Source organism: Equus przewalskii, chromosome 18 (genome assembly GCF_037783145.1).
Source record: "Equus przewalskii isolate Varuska chromosome 18, EquPr2, whole genome shotgun sequence".
Classification (NCBI taxonomy): Eukaryota; Metazoa; Chordata; class Mammalia; order Perissodactyla; family Equidae; genus Equus; species Equus przewalskii.
The window spans coordinates 30,197,582-30,219,567 of record NC_091848.1 but is presented as its reverse complement, the minus strand read 5'-3'; positions in this window follow the sequence as shown (position 1 = coordinate 30,219,567).

The window sequence follows — 21,986 nt, the reverse complement described above, 5'->3', positions numbered from 1 at the left end:
ATCTGTAGCAGGCCCTCCATTTCCTGGGGGGAATAAGATATGGGCCTATCATAAATAAAACTGATGGACATAGTTGCAGTTTCTTAGCAATTAGTGGGGATGGGCACAGAGAGGGGAATTATTTGCGCAGAAATCAAATTTAGTTTTCAAACCTGTATTTATGATTTTGAGAAGAGCCAAGAACAGGAAAAAAATTTAAATAGTTATTAGGGGTTTTATGGAAACTGAATAAATGAATGGTTTCAATGGGAAGTCAAATATAAGTACAAAAAAAGATAACTTAGCACTGGCAGGAAACCTTCAGATCCTGAAATAATATATTTCAGAATGAAGACACTCATTCTTGAAAAACAATGACAAAGCCAATCAACAATGATTTTCCAAGAGACCGCTACAGAGTCTTAGGGCATTGCTTCTCTACTGGTTTTTTCTTTGTCTTTAGTTTGACTTTCAACTTTGTAAGAGGTATAGAAGAAATGCTGTTACTTTGTATAGACCTTTCCATGTTCTACATTTATTATTGAAATATGCTTTAAAAGCTCAAATATCCATGTAGTGCCTTCTCTGTAAATTATGTCCTAATAGTATAGAAAATTTTATTTTGATTTAAATAACAAATTATTTATTCAGTGTCTATGTAATAGTCACTATGTTAGGTGCTTTGAAAAAATAGAATAATTAGATACAGTCACTGCCCTGACAGAAACTTACAACCAAGGGGGAAGAAATAAATATAAAGATATATTACATATATGCGTATATATATCTGAATATATACACACATAAATACATGAATATATGCATGCTTAAGATAGAGAAGAAAGAAAAAAAAGAAAATAGTGAAATTGAAAAGAAAGTTATTAAGGAATAGAACTTTCAGCAGTATCTTCTAAAACATAGACAGAAACTGAAGGAAATAGAATTCTGGGGGATTTGGCCAACTCTGGGGATAAGAGATCTTATTACTAAGTTGGGGCAGTGAAAATTACGAGAGTGAGAAGAAGCTCAGTATTGGTGCAAAACTATTTGAAGAAAGCATGCGATTCATTAGGGAATGACAGAGGAAAAGAAACTTCTGGTAAACAGAGTAGCATGAGAAAAACATGATTTCCTTTAGGAAAATGAAGGCATATAAAAAACCTAGTACTTTACAATTTTTTGCATTTTAAAATCTTTAAAAAAGGTGAACAAACACTATTAGAAGAGTGAGGATTGAAGCTTTTAAAAAGTTGAATGTTTCAATAAATTCCTTTGATTTTTCTCAAAGTGATTCCTATTGACTGGAAGGAGGCTTTCCCCAGCATTTGCAGAGCCTGGGGCAAAGCACAAATGGAGGTCTACATACCCTATAGGGAAATGTCCTCCTACATTGACCTCGAAGGCCTGGTAGAAGCCTAGAATGATCTGACTGGAAAGGCGACAATGTATGAAGAGCTGACCCTGGCCCCTGAAAAGCAGACCACTCCCTTCTATCTTCACTCCTAATTCCGTTGGCCTGTACTGTGAGGGGCTGTGCACAAATGAGGATACCCTAGCCCATATATCCAAGCTCATTTTTTATATCTACAAAAAAGGCACACAGTGATGTGGGTGATCTTTGGGGGAAAGGACTTGGAGAGGAGGCCCAAGTGAGCTCAGGCAGTTTGGGCAAAGAATTCCAAGATCTTGAGTGCCCCCATCATGGTCGAGAAGTTGGGATGTGATTCTGGTTAGGCATGTCTCCCATGTCCCTCAGATTCCTGAGCCTGTGGGAGGGGCATGGCTGGAGGAGAGCTAGAGTGAAGACCTCTAGAGCAGTCGTACTCCACTGACACCATGAACTACTTGTTACTGGTCCATAACGAGATAAGGAGCTTCACCAGAATGTAAATAAACTATATCACTAAGCACACTACTTATTTTAGCTGACATTTTTCTTTTTTCCATAGGATGACTTACTGAAGAACCCATATTAGTGTACATTCTGATACAAACTCTTCATCTTGTCACAGATCTGCTCATGAAGTGGTACTGCTCTAAAGTATGAGGGTAAAACTTGGGCCAATCTTGACCAAGTCTGGAAGTTAGGGTTGCAAGAGACCAATAAGTTCATTTCTTGATACACAACATATTCCCAATAGATATTTCTAATATAGGGTTAAATATCTCCACTGTTCAAGACAGTCCTGTCAGAGGCAACGTCACTAGTGAGGTCATATTATATACTTACTAGTATCAGAATTAGTCCAATTGGATTTAAAGTATAAAACACAGATACTTTGGACACTATATAATTTTTTTTATTCTGTAAAGAAAGGTATGCTCTTCAACTGAGTCCTAACTTTGTATTCTGTTTTCTTCTAAGATTAGTGCTACTAGTCATAATTAAATACAATGACTATATGAAAAGGATTTTGATAATCTAATGTAAAACCATAGATATAAAAAAATTAATGAAAGTTTTCAACTCAGTCTAATTAACTTATAGCCAAATGACTAAAGTGAAGAATTATAAGAATACTATGGGGCTGGCACAGTGGTTAAGTGTGCACATTCTGCTTTGGTGGCCTGGGGTTTGCCGACCTGGATCCCCAGTGTGGATATGGCACCACTTGGCAAGCCATGCTGTGGTAGGCGTCCCACATATACAGTAGAGGAAGACGGGCATGGATGTTAGCTCAGGGCCAGTCTCCCTCAGCAAAAAGAGGAGGATTGGCAGCAGATGTTAGCTCAGGGCTAATCTTCCTCAAAAAAAAAAAAAAAAGAATACCATAGATACTACCTAAACTCTGTAAGTTTTTGTTTTAGTACCATAGAAAAGATCAGGTTGGAGTTATAGTAGATGGTCCAAGTTCTTCTACTTTAAAAAGATCAGAAATATTAACATTCAGGTTTATAGAGCTGATTGATTAGGAGTTATCTCCCAATAAATAAGGAATTTTTTCCTTAGGAATCACTCTAAGGGAAGACATTTAATATATTTGCCTCTTTGTTTCAACAAATATATCTACTGCACAGAAAGGCTGACTATCAAAGAAACTTTAACCTCAAAAATATTTCCTTCCCACAATTAATCAGCAATAAAAATTATTTAATCTTGGAAATTGCAAGGTAGTTCCTTTAGAAAATAGATTTAATGTATGCACATTTATTTTGCATGTTTTTTAGAACTCAGTGTTTTACAATAATAGAATACTGTTGAATTGTTAGATTTTATTGATTATTGTTTTAAAACAGAATTCTGTCAGCAGGATGACTGTAAGGAGACCATATCAGAAGAAGTAAATTGAGCTCAACAGCTGTAGGGTACAATTTCATTCTTATGTGGGCTCAAGTGTACAGATCCAGGAGAGAGCAATTGGAACCTCTTTAAATTCAATTTCTAGTTCCTGGCTCTAAAGCCCATTTGACTCCGGGGATGATCCAGATGTTCAGGTTCATTTTAGGTCAAGACTGAATGAAATCTAAGAACAGAGTTCAAGAATGCCCTAACTACAAGGGGTCATGAAGCCTGGCTTGTTGATCTTTTTTTTTTTAATAGATATGGAAACTGAGTTCTGGGGGGGATAGGTGAACTTTTCAAGACTCATAGAAAAATGAAATCATTATTTTCTTTCCTAAATCATCATGTATTCCCTATTACTACTGCCTCTAGAACTAATTTTTAAATTACCTTCCTTTAGCCACCCAAGCTTACTAAGAATAACTTGTGATTGAACAAGAAGTTCATTCTGTCTGGGATGGACCATCTAATCTTTGACACACAGCCACATCATTTCTTCATTCATTCAGCTGAACATATGCTGAGTAACTTCTATGTGTAAAGCATAGCCAGGCATGATGAATCAGAGAGAGATGATTAAAACATGTTCAGTACCCTTATTGTCATTGAAACTCACCTCTAGTAGGGGTGGTAAGAAATAGATACAAATATCCGATGTGATATGTATTCTAATACAAAAAACGATACACTCTTTGAACGATCAGTTTATAGGTAATTAGAGGAAATAAAGAGCTTTCCCCATGGGGTGGAGTGAAGATCAAAGCTTCAAAGACAAAATTGTGACTGGGGTTCAAAGGGTTTCCCTAGGAAGGAGTGGAAATGGCAATTTGCCAAAGAAAGCTGGCAGCTGAAGGATGGAGCAGAACTGAGTGTAGGATGCAGATACCAGAGTCCAGCTGAGAAGGAAAGTTGATGAAGAACCTAAAGAAGAGAAGGAAAAGGAAAGAAATCAGCTCACCACGTCTACAGCCCAGGAGTGTCAGAGCTGAAATAGTGCCCGAGTGAAAGAACTTCTTGGTCCAAACCATCTTTATTTGGGAATGACTGGCAGGCCCTATGCTCTATTCTGGGCACATATATTTGGAGTGGGGAGGCAGCATTCAGTGATTGTCATAAAGGTCTATACTTCTATTTTCCATTCTGACAAAGGTCACGCTGTACCATGTCTGTCAAATCCAACTAAAAATGTATATAGACAGGTCCCACTTGGGTCCTATTTTATTGAAGTTTTTCTTTAAACAAGATTCTCAAAGAATTTCATTGTGACATGATCTTGAAGAATGAACTCTAAGGACAGCAGTAATCTATTGTATGATTTTATATTTTCATCTTAATCATAGCGAATTTTTGAAAATATATAGAAAAGGATAAAAGTAGTAATCACCTATAATTCACCAACAGGACCCAAAGTAACTATTGCCAAAATTTGGGTTTTATTTGTGAACATGTATATATAAAGATATATATATGTAGTATAAATAAATATAGAAGGTGATTAATTGCTCCCTTTTAGAAAATATTTTATTGTTCCTCTTGGAAACTCAAGAAAATAAGCTTCATTAATAATCAAAGAAATACATTTAAAAAGAATAAGAAACTATTTTTCATTTTACAAATTAGAAGTAACTAATAATTAATGACAATATCCAGTGCTGGCAAAGGTTTAAGGATATGGGCAAACACTGGTAGAAGTGTAATTATTTTAACGTTTTATAGAGCCATCTGGCTATATATGTCAAAAGTTTTTGAGATAGTCTTTACTGTGACCTAGGAATGAATAGAAAGGAAGTAACATAAATATACACAAAATTTTATGAATAATCATGTTCACTAAAGTAGTATTTCAAATATTAAATTATTGTAAACAACATAATTTTCAATGCTAATTAAATAAATGATGTTATGGCTACAAGATGTAATAAGATATAGCTATGAAAGAGTATGATATAATTATGTGGTAAATGTTCATGAAACGTGTTGAATTTTAAAAGTTTTGAAAGTATGTTACATCAAATCTTTTAGGATATATGTATTATTTGGCTGTAAAACAATTTTGTTATAAAGATAGGAATTAAAGTTTTTTTGTTTGAAAATGTTTCACACTTTTTAAAGATGCTCCTAGGTCATAATATACTCTTACGTGCATGGTAAAGGTTCAAATAAACTCTTTTAATTAAATAAAATGAAAAACACTGATAGAGATCAAATTTCTAATCAAAAGGCCTTTAATACGGGTATCTCTTGGCTTTTTGTGGCAAATTGGTGACTAAATATCAGTGCTTTTATTTCTCTGAAATTAATATTTCTCAACTTTGATGACCTGATCTCTTATTGTAAGGTTGCCAGAATGCATACAATCCAAGAATTGTCACTACAGTGAATAATAAACAATATGATGGCATGTGTATATTCCACGGTTATAAATGTACCTAGATCCTATTGAAATTAATAAAGCACAAATTCATTTAAAAGAGTAATTGAATTCACAGTGGTAGTTTGTCATTGTACATTCTTTCCTCAGAGAGATAAAGTACAACTTTTAGTAATGTGGGTAAACTACAACTTGATGGGAAACTACTCCTTATGGATAAGAAAAGAGAACTGATGTATGCAACACTCTAGTCCTGCATCTCTGTCTACTATTTTGTTCTGTGTGGTGTGTGTGTATATTTATGTTAGTTCCTATATAGGTGGTTGAGTTTTTAAAAGATCCTTTTATTTTGGTGGCAGAATCAAAACTGAAATCAGCTCTCCTTTAGCCAACTACAACGTAAACAGCTGACAAAAAGATTTGCTCTATGGGGTTTCCGTCTCTGTTCAGATAAACTGCACCTTCCATTAAAAGGTAAATCCTATTTCTCCGGTCTTTGAATCTGGGTTCAATTTGCCACTTGTATTGACCAATAGAATATAATGGAATTGACCCTTTGGGACTTCTGAGCTCAGGCTTTAAGTTGGATCTTCTGCTTTTGCTCAGGGGGACACAGACACATCTTCTTTTGTATCCAGGTTACACATGTGACTTTAGAGAGAGGCCTCACGGAGAAGAACTGAGACCTCAGACATATATGGGAGCCCAGGTGACACCACAAGACGGGAGAGGCCCAGTTATCCCAGTCATTCATGTCATCCCAGCTGAGGAGTCAGCCACGTGAGGTGAGGCAATCTTGAACATTCTACCTGAGCTGAGGTCTGAGCTGATGCAACCAGAGAAGGAAGAGATACACTGTCTTCAGTGAGGATGCTCAAATTTCTGATCCACAAAGAAACAAATGGTTGTTACTTTAGGCCACTAAGCTTTGAGTTAAATGTGCAGCATAGTTAACTGAAACAGGAGTAGTTAGTATGCAGTAAGAAACATAAGTAGTACCTAGTAAACAGTTTTAAACTAGGTAACTAGCATTCAGAACATAATTCAGTACCTAGAAATCAGTCATCTAAGCACTCTTTCAAGGCAGATTCTTTCTTTTTTTTGATGAAGAAGATTGGTCCTGAGCTAACTTGTGTTGCCAATCTTCTTCCTTTTGCTTGAGGAATATTGTCACTGAGCTAACATCTGTGCGAATCTTCCTCTGCTTTGTATGTGGGGCACTGCCACAGCACAGCTTGATGAGTGGTATGTGGGTCCATGCTGGGATCTGAACCCTCGAACCCCAGGCTGCTGAAGCAGAGTGCATGAACTTAATTACTATTCCTCTGGGCCAGCCCCCAGATTCTCTTGACCTGGAAATGAATTGTCATTTTCTGTATGTGTTGTTTCTAAATATGCTATTTCTTATAATAGAATTTTGCCTATAAATTGTATTACATGTTATTTTTCATAATATTTTTCTTATATGGTATTGTCATCTTTATTAATAACAACATAACAAAAATATGTTTTATAGTTTTTTATGTTCTATTCTCTGCACTGGACAAAAGGTAAGCCAACTAACAAACGAAGGCAGCATGCAATTTATGACAGGCTGGACATGGGTTCATGAGAAAGAAGTTTGGATAGGAGGAAAAGATCTGGGTTTTCCCAATGATTTGAGGTTGTAGACAAGTGCTCATGCAAGCCACTTACTCGTCTGATTCTCTCATTCTTGATCTCTAAACAGACAGGGAGAGATCTGTTGATATCTGAGTTCCCATCTAATCAAACATTCTGAATCCGGACTTAGTTAAAGTACCAAGGCACACATTTTAGACTGAACATTTATTGTACTTGTGATTTATCTCTTAAACGTGTTCCATCACACAATGAAGGATTCTAATATAGTTTTTAGATTTCTAAAAGCTAATTTGTGTGATTACATTTGATAGCAACTGGAGAGAAGACTGAGGTTAGGTGATTAATATTAATTCTTTTAACTTAGAAATTAGTTTTAAAACCTAGAAATGAGCCAGAGTCACAAGAGTGAACCCACTTTATAGAACAGCCAGATTCTGCTTTATTTTATGAGTGTATGAATGCAGCCTAGACAAAATGTTTTTAAAAATTTTGGCAAGTACTTTGAAAACATCGAAATTAAGCTAAGCACATCAAGGAAAGAATGATCCGGATGATGAAGTACTTGAAACCATGATGTCAGGTGAAAGAAATGGAATATTTAGTCTGGAAAAGAGATTGGAAAGAGATTGTAACAAAGAGGATAGATTATTCTTTGTGGCTCTTAGGGAAAGAAGAAGAATGGATAGCTGGAATTAAAGAAAGGCAAATTTGGCTCTATTATCTAGAAGAACTTCTTAAGGATTTCCTCTTAGAGGAGTCAATCAAGCAGAGATTATATAACCACTTGAGAGGTATTCTTCCAAGCAAATTCAAGAACTAGTTTCATTTTCTGGTTATTTTATGACTGGGTGACCAGTTTATATGCATGAAGATACTTGTGATTTTAAAAATAAGTTTGAGTACAGATTGTTCCTCCTGGGCCTGGGGCAGTGGGAAGAGCAAAGGCTCAAGGCTCCACTTTGGGTATGGTTGATACTGCAAATCTCTTCAGGAACAGTAGAACCAACTCCCAGGCAAATAGTCCCATTACAGGTCTGAAGCGTTCCCAAGGTTAGTCAACCTACAAAGACAAACACACATTTCTCTAACTGCTCCTGCACCAAAATTACATCAATGTGTTCTTTAATTCTTGTATTTTAAAACCCATGATTTTCTTGTGGTGAGTGCCTCAGAGCCTTTGGAGACCTCGAGGATGAGGATTTGCCAAAAGCCAATTGTGGCCCAGGCACATGTGCCAGCTGGATGGTCATGCTTAGCTCTGGGTTTTTTATTTTCCTTCTTCTTGCAGCTTTGAGTAAAGGACCCTTTCTTGGCTTTCTTGGGTCACAGATACTGGACTCTGAACTGAAGTCATCTTTAGAACTAGGTTGTCATAGGGTACCCCTGAGGGAGAGTAAAATTTGTTTTCCTTTCTAAGGGATTTGACCAAAACCATTTTCCACCTTAGAGCCTCTGTTAAGGAATTCAGAACACCCTTTCTGACCCTGCAGAGTTTTGGAAAGGAATAAAAGCTTATCTTTGCATACTTCATAGCTTGAATGTATGTCCTTACTAATGCTATGGGCTCCTGCCATGTCATGTGCTTTCAGATTCCTGGATACACCGCTGAGGCACTAAAACACAAGCTACGGTTACAGATAAGAAATGACAAGTATCAGAGTTTTATTAACATTCTGGCCTTTCAGACTGGAATTTAGTCCTATTCAGTTTCCTATATTTTCTGTCAAACAATGGTGGAGACAAGCGTTGAAGGATTTAGCTCTGTAGAATTCTCCCCACTTAACCTAGAATCATACAGTCCAACACAGGAAGGACAAACCTTCGAAGTCATATAGTACAGATCCCCTAATTTATAATCAGGGAGATAGTTGCCCTAGAGTGTTGAATGACTGAGCATAGAGGGCAAGTATCCTTCTTTATTCCTTACCTACAGTTCAGCTCTTCCAACCACACCCTACTTATTTGTAAGACATGTTCTCAGCCTCCAGAGAGCTCTTGAGGCTGTGATTAAGTGTCTAGATACTATTGTAAGGAAGTTTCTTATAGCAGAAAGAGCCCAGAAATCAGTTATTTGGTTGAACTAGATGCCAAATATAGTATTACATATAAAATATTCAAATATAAACTTCTTTCTCCTAGAATCCCAAATGGGAAAAATATCAAGGAAATAAAATTGTGGTGTATCCAAAGTGAGTAAGACAGGAAGACTATTGTTTATAGCACCTTTCAATAAAAGAAAAACATCTTGTTTTATACACACACACACACACACACACACATATATATATATGTATGTATGTATGTATCTCATGAGTAAGGCTAGCATGATAACTATAAATATAAGACATGACATTCATCTTTATATGTGGATTTTAGAAATCAGTTTTGCATGCAAACATATTAACCATGATTATCAGTTTCTTTTGTTTTTTGTTTTCCGGATATTCTATATAGTATAAATTGCTTTCTAACATCCAAGTGTTTATTTAATAATGTTTGTGTTAGTTTTCTTTCAACTGATGGCGAGATAGATCATTGTTTTGATCCACTTTCATGGCAAAAGTTGAAGGGTTGATGGGGATTTTCAGCTGTTTACCTTAGGACACCCATATGTGAATGTAAGGAAATTTGTATTTCTTATCTTTGGAGGATCAATTCAATTCAACACATATTTGTCAAGTGCCACTTTACAATGTGCTGTCTATGTCTAGGAGTTATTTAAGTTTCTGAAGAAGAAAAATAATCTAGTTAGGTATATGCAGAACAACGTGATCATATGCACATAGACTGAAAAATGCAGGAGGAGATCAGAGCTTTGTGAGTAGTATCCTGTGCCTGAAATCTATAGAGTGATGATGAGAGGAAATATGATAAAGATAAATCTGGAAAAGTGGGTGAAGGGCTTGGATTTTATTGTACCATATGAATCCTACTGCCCCTCTTCCGTCATTGTTTTTGAGATGACAAGTAATATTAATGCATTAAAGGAGTGTTAGGAAAGATAAGTCCTGGAGGTAGATAGCCTGGGGTCAAACAATGGCTCTTCTACTTCATATGTAACTTTAAACAAATCCTATATCTTTCCATCCTTCAGGTTGGATATTTGTGAAATGGTGATAATAATATTATATTCAGCTGTTACAGGGAATAAATGAATTAATGAGCATCAAGTATTCATATTGAGTAACTGCTCAATACATCCTGCCTATTATTATTAATATTACATCTATTAGTATTTGGCATTTTAAAAGCCCATAATTCATATTTTATTTCAGTGAATCTTTATTTCTGAAAATGCATTCCTTAACGTGCAATATTTGTTTGATTTCAATACTACCTCTTTTGAGGCTTAGTATTATTTTACATGAATTTGGAGTTGTAGATATTCTGAAAAAGAGGATAGGAACCAATTCACTTAGGTCAGAATCTTGGCTCTACAAAATACTAGGCATTTTACAATGAGAAAAAAATGTAAATTCTCAGAGAATCATTTCCTCAGCTGTAAAATGGGAATAATAATTCTTGTCCTGCCTCACTGTTATAGTTTCATAGAAGTCACTGTCATGGAATGAGACTGGAAAGGTAAGTAGGAAGCAGACCAGGCAAGCTTTTGCTGATGGTGTTAAGGATTTTTGTATTTGTCCTACAGACAATGGAAAGCTATATGAAGATTTTTCGGAGGAGAGAGAAATGATCAAATCTTAGTTTTTAAAAGATCATGCTTACAGCAATGTGGAGAATGTACTAGAGGAAAGTAAGAGGAGATAAAGGAAGGTATATAAGAGTCCATCACAAATAAAAATGAACAGTGGCCTTGTTTAAGGTGTAGACACTGGAAATTGAGAGATGAGTGTGGATTGAGATCTATCTTGGAGATAACATTAACTGATGAAGCTAGTTTGGGAGAAAAGGAAATGGGGGGAGTCAAAGATGACAAGCAGGTTTTGCCTTGAACAGCCAGGGAGAAGTTGGTGTCATTCATTGACCAGGCAGCACTGAGAAACACTGAAAGAGAGCAAATACCTACTAGAGCAGGAGGAAGATAATGAGTTAGTCTTGAGTATCTATTGTTCAAGGTGCTTGTGGAACATCTAAATATAGATGTGAAATAGACAATTGAATAATGGCCTGGATCTTAAAAGAGAGGTGGGGGTTAGTCATAAAGATCTGGTATCCATTAGAATCTATGTGGTCATTGAAGTCAAAGGAGTGGAACAGATTACATAGTCCCAGATGGAATGTGTAGAGTAGAGGACAGCAAGGCCTAGGACAGACCCCTGAGGAAATTCTTATAGTTCAATAAAGGAAGATGAGCCTTCAAGTAAGACTCAGATAAACAGCCAGAAAAAAGAAAATTAGAAGTTTGTAAGGTTTAGAAGTTTGTAAGGTTTAGAAGTTAAAGGAACAGAATGTTTTAAAGAAGAGAAAGTGATAGAACGTTTTGGAGATGACTGAGTGATCTAATAAGCTAAAGAATGAAAAATTCCTCTTGGATTTGGTGAAATAGAAGACCTTCATAATAAGGGTGAAAGCAGTGTTGGTGGAATGTAAGGGGAAAGTCATATTGCAGAGGGTAGAGTAATTTTCTTGAAGTGTTAAGATTAATGATTGTGCATTTATAAGGAAATCAATCAGTCTGACTGAATTTTGTTCCATTAGTGCTTAGTACCTTGGGTACAGGCACAGAAAACTCAAAAGTCACATTAATTCAGGGAATATGGTTTCTTGAAAGGTGAAATGAAAGGAGAAAGGGGACAGAGAATTTAGGGAAGAGAGTGGTTGCAATAATGATCATGGACTCTAACCTGGACAGGAGGAGAGTAAAGATGAGGGAAAGCAGAGGATTTAATGAATCAATGATTCCATCAAGGTTGAAGTTCAGCTGTACTGAGGGCAAATTATCCAATAAGCTGGAATTTACAGGAGACTGTGGTCAGAACCCGAGATCTCTTTATTGTTACTCCAAGAGTAGAATAGCTTAAGTGCTGACAAGAGAAGGTTTTCACTTTGGGAACTAACTGTTCATTTTCCTTGTTATCAACAGAGTGTCTGAGGCCTCTGTACTCATTTATGCTTTTAAAGGTAGGGTAGTTTTGTGATTGGTTGAGAGCTAACGTCCCAAAGGAGACTCTGTAACTGGAGAGCAGTGAGGTCCTAAACAACACATGGAAAGTTTGGATAAATGTGTATGAAGCTTAAAAGAGAAGTCTGAGTAAGCAGTACAGATTTGAGCTTCATCAGAATACAGGTGGTCAAAAGATCAAAAGAAATCAATGCAAGGAATCAAAACCTAATTTTCAGATTTTGGTATATTTTCCATTTTAGGACGTAGAATGTAGTATTTTTTTTCTACTACAAACAGAATACATATTCACTATGTTAGAAATCACTGATAAGCCAAAAGAAGAAAATGAAAATAACATATAATCCCACTATAGAAATAAATACTGTTATTATTTGATATATATCTCTTAGGTCTTTCTCCTACAGGTATATGCATAGCTATTTAATTTTTATAGAAAGAGGCTTGTATTGCACACATTGTTTTATAGTATTTTTTCATTAAGTATCATTAATATATTTTATGTTACTAAAATATATCTATCTACAACATAATTTTTAACTTTCCGCAAAGCAATATGTATCTGCCCAGCCCCAGATACAATAAAGCATTCAAGGGACATATTCTAGTCTATAATTCCAAGTCGAAGAAGAGAAGCTTTCAAAGCACTAAGAGGATGTGTGATTTGGGATATGTGTCTTCTCTTTAAGCCATAGTGTTGAAAGGATTGGATTAGTGGATCTGCAAAATCTCTTATAGCTCTATAATTTCTGTTCTCTTCTATTTTATTCTCTTCTATTTTAAAACACTAACTGGTAACATCCTAGTAAATTCAGAGTGTGGTATATGTATTCATCTGATTATACTTAGAAGAAAACTGGGACAGAACATTAAGTGGCTAACACTGATTTCGTGGGAAAGTGAGAGCCAGGGCTGGAAACAGAACCCCAAATGCCTCACTCCAGTATGTTGAGTTCTCCACTACTCAGCAGAACCATGCTGGTCACCCCACCCTGCCACTCTGAAATACTGACTTACCCAATTTGAACCTCTCAGGTTTTTGAGGTTTCAACATCACTAACCTTTATGGGCAAAAGCCTGCTTTCCAATCCCAGTGTGGTTTCCTTCTGGACATCCCCACTTTCCAGGCCAGGATTCCAGCTCAGCATTTGCAACAAAACTTCGCACTCTAGATCCAGGAGTCACATCTTGCTTTGTTGTCAGATCCCGTTTTAATCTTTAGTGACTATTCTGTTGGATCACTCCACCGAAGCTGATTCCAATATTATAGTCCTTTTGACTTTTGCCGGCAGTTTTTGTCACAGTGTAATTTGTTTGGGGGCAGATTGGAGTCAGTGATTATAGACTACCCTTACATTAGTCAGTGCAAACCTTGGCACTTGCAATTGTTTCTCTTTTGTGGTACATTTTTAAAGTTAAGTTTTATTAAATTTTCATGAATATACAATACTCATGTATGGTCAACAGTAAAGAAAAGGAAAATGCTATATGGAATTCATAGCAAAATACAAACTCAAATTAGGAAATCTAATGTTGATTTTCCTGATTAGCAATTTATACCAATATTAAGAATGAAAGGATATCAGGAGTCTACAATGAATGAATGTCATGGGGAAGCACTTTTTACACACAGGCTCCATTTGATGCTACACAGTCCTTATTCCATGAGGTACGTCAAGGCAGCTATTTCATAATCTCCCTAGGTTACGGAGAAAATATAAATACGTTTGAAAAAGTAGCATATCTTTAAGACATGTTCTCTTATTTGTATAAAGGTAATATATGCTCATAAATAAGCTGTTTTGTACAGAGTTTTGCACAGAGTTGTCAACAAATTTTTAGTCTTGCTTAAAAGCTGGGTGATCAAACATGCTCTCAATAAGCAATTTCCCTTATAACATTTGATGACAGATTGTGAAGAAACATATTCCTTTTAGAAATAGGAAACATCGTCCTTTTACAAAATATGAAGACAGAAATGTAATAAAGTGATATTTATTTTTCTGGGGAAATTTTTTATTGGAAATTTTCCTTAAATAATAAAAAAATTCTTTAAATGTTAACCTCTAAGCTGACCCCCTAAGCTGATGTTTAAACCTAAGCTTTCTGGGCATCTTTATTTGGAGTCCTCTAGTCAATTCACACTATGTGTATCTGAACCAAAATTTGATTTTCTCCCCTCAAAAATCTGTTCCTTCTCAGTTTCCAATCATGGTCAATGACATCTCCCTTAGTTTATATAAGTGTAAAATTTCATACTACTTTGACTTCTTTTTTCTAACAATCACATCCAAGAAAAATCTGGAGATGCCCTTGCCCACCCCACCCCACAGTTTTGCGTAGGTCAATAATACACACTTAAGACTCTTAAGCTATCTGACATACCGTAACTTTAAATGAGTTATAGAGTCACACAAATTTCTTCTTAGAGAGGGAGACACACACACACAGAAACAGAGAATGAGGTGGTTTCCTCAAATTTTATACCATATACTTAAAAATGGGATATTCCTAGGCCAGCATCTGGCAATTTTCAAATATTGGTGCTTTTTATAACATAATGAGGTGTTTTGCTCATTATTCATCTTTTCAGGATTTTTGGCTTAGTTATTACATTGAAAGATTCATGTCATACTTTTTTTGCACTATAAAAGCCCTTTTGTAAAACTCTTTTAAAGCTAATACTCTATTAAAAAGGATTTGAGAAGTTTAACCTAGTTAATTACAGCCAAATAATTTTTAAAAGAAAGAATATTATGCTCAACTATAAAGTGAACTTTTCATATAGTGTGTATGTGTGTTTGTGTTTTAATATACAGTACAAGGAACGTGCAAAATACTCAGAAATAGTACTTCAATAGAAGCCAACCAGGACTGATTAAACAGATAGATATTATTTTGAGAAGAGTTAAAAATGATGCTATAGATGGATATTTAAGGACGTGGAAAAATGTTCATGATATAAAATTTAATATGTACAAAACAAACCTGTTTTAATTAAAATAAAATAAATATGTATGTGCCTCTAGATCTGAGAGATGTATGTCAAACAGCTTTACTAGCAAGGAAGCTAAAATTTTGATCTCTATCAGTTTGTGTCTATGCTCTTATGTAATGTCAATTTCAAGTAAAGTTCTTGACTGATTTTGGTACCAGAGTGATGCTGGCTTATAAAAAGAGATGGGGAATGCACTCTATTTCTGTATTTTCTAAAAGAGTTCATATATTCTTAGAATTTTTTTTCAATTATTTTATTGAGGTCATAATGGTTTATAACATTGTGTAATTTCAGATGTACAATATTACTTATCAGTTTCTGTGTAGACTGCATCTTGCTTAACACCAATAGTCTAATTTTTATCCATCACCATATATATGCCCCTTTACCCCTTTCTACCTCCCACCCACCCCCTTCCCCTCTGATAACCACTAATCTGTTCTTTTTATGCATGTGTTTGTTTATCTTCCGCATACGAGTGAAATCATACAGTATTTGTTTCTCTGTCTGGCTTATTTGGCTTACCATGATACTCAAGATTCATCCAGGTTGTTGCAAATGGGACAATTTCGTATTTTTTTATGGCTTAGTAGTATTCCATCGTATATGTAAACCACATCTTCTTTAGCCATTTGTCAGTTTGGGCATTTGGGTTGCTTCCATGTCTTGGCTGTTGTTAATAATGCTGCAACGAATGTAGGGGTGCATAAATCTCTTTGTAGTGTTGATTTCAAGTTCTTTGGATAAACACCCAGTAGTGAGATAGCTGGATCATATGGTATTTCTATTTTTAATTTTTTTTTTTAAAGATTGGCATGTGAGCTAGCAACTGTTGCCAATCTTTTTTTTCTCTTCTCCCCAGAGTCCCCCAGTACATAGTTGTATATTCTAGTTGCGAGTGCCTCTGGTTATGCTATGTGGGACGCCCCTCAGCATGGCCCAACGAGCGGTGCCACGTCTGCGCCCAGGATCGGAACTGGCGAAACCCCAGGCCCACGAAGCAGAGCACAGGAATGTAACCACTTGGTCATGGGGCCAGCCCCTATGTTTAATTTTTTGAGAAATCTTAATACTGTTTTCCATAGTGGCTGCAGCAGTTTGCATTCCCACCAGCATTGTATGAGGGTTCCCTTTTCTCTACACCCTCTCGAACATTTGTTATTTTTTGTCTCATTAATTATAGCCTTTCTGTCCAGCATGAAGTGATATCTCATTGTAGTTTTGATTTGCACTTTCCTAATAATTAGTGATGTTGAACATATTTTCATGTGCCTGTTGGCCAGCCGTATATCTTCTTCAGAAAAATGTCTGTTCAGATCCTCTGCCCATTTTTTGATCAGGTTGTTTATTTTTTGTTGTTGAGTTGTATGAGGTCTTTATGTATTTTGGAAATTAACTCCTTGTTGGATATATGATTTGCAAATACTTTCTCCCAATTGGTGGATTGTCTTTTAGTTTTGTTCATGGTTTCCTTTGCCTTGCAGAAGGAAATTTCTTTCTTTTCTTTTTTTTTTTTTTTTTGTTTCCCTTGCCTAAGTAGAATGGTGTTCAAAACGATGCTGCTAAGACTGATGTCAAAGAGAGTACTGCCTATAATTTCTTCTAGGATTTTTATGGTCAGGTCTTACCATCCAAGTCTTTAATCCATTTTGAGTTAATTTTTGTGTATGGTATAAGATAATGGTTTGCTTTCATTTTTTTGCATGTGGCTGTCCTGTTTTCCCAACACCATTTATTGAAGAGACATTCCTTTCTCCATTGTGTGTTCTTGGCTCCATTATCAAAGATTAGCTGTCCATAGATATGTGGTTTTATTTCTGGGCTTTCAATTCTGTTCCATTGATCTGTGTCTTTTTTTGTGCCAGTACCATCTGTTTTGACTACTGTAGCTTTGTAGTGTATTTTGAAGTCAGGGATTGTGATGCCTCCAGCTTTGTTCTTTTTTCTCAAAATTGCTTGAGCTACTTGGGGTCTTTTGTTGTTCCATATAAATTTTAGGATTCTTTGTTCTATTTCCATGAAGAATGTCATTGGGATTCTGATTGAGATTGCATTGAATCTTTAGATTGCTTTGTGTAGTATGGACATTTTAACTATGTTTCATCTTCCAAACCATGAGCATGGTATATCTGTCCATTTCTTTATGTCTTCTTCTATTTCTTTCAATAAAGTCTTATAGTTTTCACTGTATAGTTCTCTCACCTCCTTGGTTAAATTTATCCCTAGATATTTTATTCTTTTTGTTGTGATTGTTTATGGGATTGTATTCTTGAGTTATCTTTCTGCTAGTTTGTTATTAGTGTATAGAAATACAACTGATTTTTGGTTATTCACTTTGTACCCTGTCAGTTTGCTGTAGTTGTTGATTATTTCTAATAGTTTTCTGGTGGATTCTTTAAGGTTTTCTATATATAGGATCATGTCTTCCTCAAACAGCAAGAGTTTCCCTTCTTCCTTTCCAATTTGGATACCTTTTATTTCTTTTTTTTTTGCCTAATTGCTCTGGACAAAACCTCCAGTCCTATGTTGAATAGGAGTGGCGAGAGGGGGCACACTTGTCTTGTTCCTTTTCTTAAAGGGATGGCTTTCAGTTTTCCACCATTATGTATGATGCTGGCTGTTTGTTTGTCATATATGGCCTTTTTCATGTTGAGGTACTTTCCTTCTATACCCATTTTATTGAGAGTTTTTATCATAAATAGATGTTGGATTTTCTCAAATGCTTTCTCTACATCTATTGAGATGATCATTTGATTTTTATTCCTCATTTTGTTAATGTGGATTGATTTGCAAATGTTGAACCATCCCTGCATTCCTGTTATAAATCCCATTTGACATGGTGTATGATCCTTTTAATGTACTGCTGTATTTGGTTTGCCAATATTTTGTTGAGGATTTTTGCATCTATGTTCATCAGGAATATTGGCCTGTAATTTTCCTTCTTTGTGTTGTCCTCGTCTGGCTTTGGGATCAGGGAGATGTTGGCCTCATAGAATGAGTTAGGAAGCATTCCGTCTTCTTCAATTTTTTGGAATAGTTTGAGAAGGATAGGTATTAAATCTTGTTTGAATGTTTGGTAGAATTCCCCAGAGAAGTCATTTTGTCCTGGACTTGTCTTCTTTTGGGGGGAAGTTTTTCATTACTATTTCAATCTCTTTATTTGCGACTGGGCTATTTAGATTCTCTATTTTTTTCTTAATTCAGTTTTGGGAGGTTGAATGAGTCTAAGAATTTATTCTTTTCTTCTAGATTGTCCAATTTGTTGGCATGTAGTTTTTCTTAGTATTTCTCATACTCCTTTGTATTCCTGTGGTATGCATTTTAATTTCTCCTCTTTCATTTCTAATTTTATTTGAGCCTTCTCTCTTTTTTCTTAATGAGTCTGGCTAAGGGTTTGTCAATTTTGTTGATCTTCTCAAAGTACCAACTTATAGTTTCATTGATCCTTTCTACTCTTTTTTTGGTGTCTATTTCATTTATTTCTGCTCTAATTTTTATTATTTTCCCTCTGCTGACTTTGGGCTTGGTTTGTTCTTCTTTTTCAGTTCTGTTAGGTGTAATTTAAGATTACTTATCTGAGAATAATCCTTGTAGCCTCCTCCAGCATCAAAGTTCCTAGCACAGCAATCAGAATTCTCATTTGAATAAAAGTTTGGTAATTTTGTGTTTATCAAGAGGAATGAAATCTAAAGCGACTATGAAAGTATAGTTTGCATGTTCTAATTCAACAAACATTTAGTGATCACCAATATACGTGAATTATCAAATCAGTGGGGGTGGGTGGGTAATAGGTTAGACAATTTTTATGCCCAATTTTATAAATTCTCACCACCTTTGGGCTCTGGCTATCACTGTGACAACCAGCTGTATGCAGATATAGCTCAACAGTTGCTCATTTCAGCAGTACCATAGTCTCTTGCTATTTGCTCTAGAGCTTCTCTTATGTCTCAATACAGGATGCTGTGTGAGATGACACAGCCTTTCAGGATTAACTAGAAAGATAACATCCTGCTTGACTTTGGGGGACAGGAGTCAGGGGATAAAAAAATCCCTCTCTTAGGCTGACAGTTCTGAGACATAGTTCTCATGTTCTTCAGAAACTTTGCAGGGGAATTTAGTTCTAGTTGTCCACAGCAGAACCAACTCATTATGCACCTTTGAATTAGTCTTCCTTTCTTTCCTATTTCACTCTTGCAACTCTACTACTGCTGTTCCCTGAGTACATGTAAGACTTTGTCTCAAGCTCTGCTTGTTGGGAGAACCAAAGCTAAACATTATTCCAGGATGTGTAAAGTACCCTTCCTAACACGGGGAACTCATGTGCTACATATATTTCTAGTTTAGCACAGGACAAGAAATATTGTTAGAATTATATCATGCAAAATGATTTTTTGCAAAATAATCACTGGTTGTGTCACAAAACTTGTGCTCAAAGCAAGTAAGTGGCAGAGTTGGAATTCTAAGTCAGATTTGTTTACTTCATTTATTTCTCAATAAGACTAAGAGGGTATGCTCAAATAAAGCTATCAAGGGGGTTTAATAAGTGAGATGTTTACCAAGGTGCAGGAAGGGTTAAGTAAATCCAAAGAGGAACAGTAAACTTACCCTGGGCTAGGAACAGCAGAGAGCCACTGTCACTCTTGAACTGAAGGGTTGAGGGGAGGGAGAAATCAACAGAATCCGGGGGTTGTAGCTGTATGGAGAGGACTACATTTCAAGATCTATGGCTTTGAGGACAAGAAAACAGCCAAACCACTGCAATCTAGTAAGGAGGGATCTAAAGGAGTAAGTACCATACCGCCCACCCCACAATGAAGGGAGAAGTCCACTGGGCGAGTAAGTAAAAGTCTGTCCTGTCCATAATTCAGAGCTCCGCTAGGATAGGAGATTGTGGTCAAAATAGACTGGTTAGTGGGGAACAAATTCTGACAATGCTTGAATCACTGATCTGTGGTAGGGATGGGCTAGAAAGGACAGGGAAGCATTATGGAGGTCAGCAGCAGCTGGACAAAGTCAAAGAGGACTTTGCTTCCTTATCCTGGGTGACACTGATTAAACGGAAAAGAAAGTGGGACTAACAGACAAAGGAATAATTTAACAGAGATTAGAGTCTGGGGCCCCAAAGAACAGTGGACAAAACAGTTCCCCCAAGAGGTGAATCAAAGCCTAATTGATTCTAAGAACGCAAAGTTCTCCCTCCTCCAAGGTGGGGGTAGGAGGATACTGTTTATGTTAAGACTGTGCAGGAGGATTTCTGAATTAATATAGAATAAGGATTGTTGTGTGCCTCATAGTCTTCCCCTTTCTGAATGAGAGCTGGTGCAGTGGTTATTCTGTCCTTGCTATAACACTGTGCAATGTGTATGGAGGGGAAAAGATAACTAGTTTTATTACTTAGTAGGTTGCTGGAACAGGAGCCCTGTTTGGATCTGAAAAAGAGTACAGCAAATCACTTGAAGATCTTGGATTTGGGGCAGTATACAGTGACAGGATACATCCTTGGGATGTTTCTCATGGGGATGTCAGCATGGTGAGAAAGAGAAAATGGATACTTGGTGACTAAGTATAGACTCTGGTATGACTGACCCAATGCTAACAAATATCCCTGTCCTTTTTTTGCTTAGTCTGCAGCTAGACATTTCCCAACCCTACTGCAGAGAGTTGTAGCCAAACAATAGGTCTCATCAGTGAATGTGAATGGATGTGATGATTGTCATCCCTGGAGAGTTAAAAGAGTTTTTCCCAGCATGGTCTGCTTTCTTTTGCCTAAAGCTAGAAACAAAGATCCTGTGGAAGACTCTACTCTACCTTCTATTTAATCACAGGAATTTGAGTCTGAAAGTCAGTTTGTAGAATGTAAGTTAATTGGCTATAAAATGAGGAAGAAGTATGCTCTATTTTCTGAATTTACCGATCGAGATTTTTTGTTGCTGTTGGCATTGTGGCAGTCAGCCATATATGATTAATTTAAAGAGAAAAGTATGCAATTTAATGTTACATAAAATAATAAAACACACAAGTTAGAGGAAAATAATAAAATAGAAAACAAACAACTTACAGAAATTGGAAGATGCTTCTTTGAAATAAAAAAAGTAAAATGAGAAGTTATGACAAGATGAAAAATTCACTAAAAATAATAGCAGAAATGAAAGGAATATAGCTCCAGATTAAACAGAGGTTAAATATTAAGAGAATTGGATGAACAACTGTATGGCCTATTTTGAAATTTTAAACAAAATGAACAATTTCCTAGAGAAATATAACTTATAGAAACTGAGTCAAAAAGAAAAAAATTGGACATATTAACAATTGAATAAACACACATGCACATAAGCACATACTCTCTCTCACACAGTCCAGCTATTTTGAGGGTTGAAATATGCCAAAGACTCAAGGAACAGAATTACAAACTTTTCAGAGAATGAAATATGAGAGAGAGTTCCACATCTTCATGTGACTAATATAACTTTAACATCCAAACAAGATTGGATAGAATGAGAAAGGAAAAATAAGGTAATCTCATTTATAAACATATTTTTTAAAAAAGAGCAAAATATATAGAACAATATGTTTAAAAATACATTATGGAAAATTTGTGTTTATCTAGTAATGTACAATGGATTCAATTTGGAAAAAAATTCATTATAAA